Here is a 2,467-nt window from a genome sequence, read left to right on the forward strand (position 1 = left end):
ATAATAATATTGATGCAAGTTGTCCCGTTCGAAGTACTCCCCGCCGTAATGCTGTAATGTATGTATGCAACATATGTCCCTATTCTTTTTCAGCTGATAAAACACTTTTGAAATACAATCGCTCAGTTAGTAATAGTTTAACTTTTTCGGTCGTTTCTCAATACTTTTTCTTCTTTCTTTAACAGAAACGTTAAACTTGAACGTTGAACTTAAAAAGGAAAAGTTGCCGAAAGCTCAGTCCAGTGGTTACGGGGATTCGGACGTCGAGTTTTCTTGCAAAAACCCTTGTATAACTACTGAAGTGTGAGCCAGCGTATCGTTAGAGTGGAAGATCCTGGACTTGTTGCACCGCACTTCTAGTCTTTTTCGTCAAACAAACTTGCGCAATCCTCTTCAAACTGCTTAATTGTACTTTTTTTTTGGTCGTCGTGGAGCCGGATGAAATGATTTTATGATAACCAATCCATCGACGGTCGAAAAACACCGTGAGGAGTCCCTAGATCGTGCAACTTGGTTCGATCGAAGTTCGTTTTTGAACCGATACTCCACAAATCACCCCTGGATCGTCTTGCCGCAGCTCTATAACCACTTGCGGTCACCCGTAATGATGCTTTGAAGAAAGTTTGGCTCTTCCAGAAATGCGAAATTATTTCCTCAACACAATACTTTACAGGTGTTCATCTGCTAGACATTCTGCTATTCTGACACAAAGTTAGCCGTAAACTCTTTGAGGTCAAAATGGTCATCGAAATGGCCTCACATGAATCAATAAACCAAGTGTTTATCCTTTCGGCTAGCTCTTTGATGGTGATAAGGCAACAGAAAGGCCCGGCTTATTTTACTACTTCCACGTTCTTGCCCGTGATCGCTGTTAGAGGCTTTTCAGGGTGAAAGTCGCTCTCGATGAACCCCTATCCATCTTTCGAACGTTTAAACCACCCGTTTACTTAGTGGTTTTAAACGTTCAAACAAAAATCTGGTTTCCGTAAATCTTCTACAACATCCGCAAAGTCTATACGGTTGACACAAAACGTAATACACGTTCATTGCTCCATTGGGGAAAAAATGTCAAAGACAATCTTACTGAAAAAAATTAGACATTACATAATATAGCTATGAAATTTTACCGTAGAAACTTTGTGCTTCAACAAACGTGGACCACAAATAGTGATACGAAAATTCAATCGACTCATTCATTTCTCAATAAAAGCTTACGGAACGAGGTACTGGTAATTTTTATTTATCTATGAATGCTCAACATTTCTGAAATTATTACTAATCTGTGCTCATTTTAGTTTCTTTCGTGCTACCAATCTTGAAAATTAATTCATCATAGAACTTATTGGTTGTTTTAATTCAGTTAATCGAAGTTTTCACCAAAGTTTCGGCAAAGCACCAGATTGTTTCTGACACTAGAATAGCCTGCGTAGCTTAATTTAAGGTGCTCCGCTAATTACGACCAAAATACCGTGCAGACACCTATTAGCGCGCCGATGACGAAAAATGAATCTAATTAAGTAATGATGGCTTTCAACTTGCAGCAAAACAAAAGTATGTGTTACTTGAGTTCATGCATATGCTGTGTCCGAGCAGACAGCTACGAGACTACTATGAACCTTTTTATATATGGCGTAATCTTTGCAGTAAAGAAGCATTAAGTAAACTAAAAACAAGAGTTACAATATATGATAATAATATGTGACTATCATCAAATAAAATGGAAAAAACAGGCCACCAATATACGAGTTGACATTCAAATTGGTGTTTTGCATTCATATCAGTAATAGTAACGTTTACGGAAAAGGATACCAGAATATACTAAAAGAGTTTGACTTTTTCCAAGTGAGTATTCCTTTTGAGATTTAGGCACACTTTCCTTGGGAAAAAGCTATCAGAACTGTTCCTGTTCGCCAAATGTCTTTGATCGAAGCCAAAGGTGTTCACCCTTTTTTCCTCTGGAAGTCACATATTTTAACGATTAGAGATCTTTATATTTTTGGGGCGACGCTTAATAATGACCATCTTGAAATCTATTCACCGTTAAACGTTTAGTACATTGTCATTTATCACCTATTTCCACGCTTAGTTGAAAAACGGTAACAAATCATACTGAAATGTTCGATTAAAGAAAGACTTGGGGTCAATTGATTTCAGGTCAAGGCCACAACTACACAACATGGATGAATAAAGAAAGCTATTTATACCAAAATGCTTAACCATTTTTTTTATTTTGATTAATTTCTAATATAAGTGAATTTTTTTTTGTGGATAACTATGCACATGCCAACTGAGCGGCTCGCTTAGAGTCTTTTGAAAATATTAAAAAACATTTTTATTTTGAACATTTTTCCAATTTTGAAAAAAAAAATTTTAATATTTCGTATTTTTTAAAGAGCGCGAAATTAGAAATTTGCCACAAGTTTAGTTAAGATTAATAATAGTACAGTTTTTTGGAGCCCGAATTATG

At 36.2% G+C, this 2,467-nt stretch overlaps 1 protein-coding gene across 5 annotated transcripts in view; it reads left to right on the top strand.

The window, feature by feature from the left end:
• The window catches only part of LOC111261319 (thioredoxin 1), a 36,382-nt gene extending 34,166 nt beyond the window's left edge, over positions 1 to 2,216 (top strand). For 2 of the 5 annotated variants that reach the window (XR_015311456.1, XR_015311455.1), the window contains exon 7: positions 186 to 2,216. The gene's annotated coding sequence lies outside the window, so the exon portion shown is untranslated. The remainder of the gene's footprint in view (positions 1 to 185) is intronic. The other 3 variants (XR_015311458.1, XR_015311454.1, XR_015311457.1) reach the window with 2 other exon arrangements.
• Positions 2,217 to 2,467: the final 251 nt, after the last annotated feature.

The sequence above is a fragment of the Varroa jacobsoni genome, unplaced genomic scaffold (genome assembly GCF_002532875.2).
Source record: "Varroa jacobsoni isolate VJ856 unplaced genomic scaffold, vjacob_1.0 scaffold_545, whole genome shotgun sequence".
Lineage (NCBI taxonomy): Eukaryota > Metazoa > Arthropoda > Arachnida > Mesostigmata > Varroidae > Varroa > Varroa jacobsoni.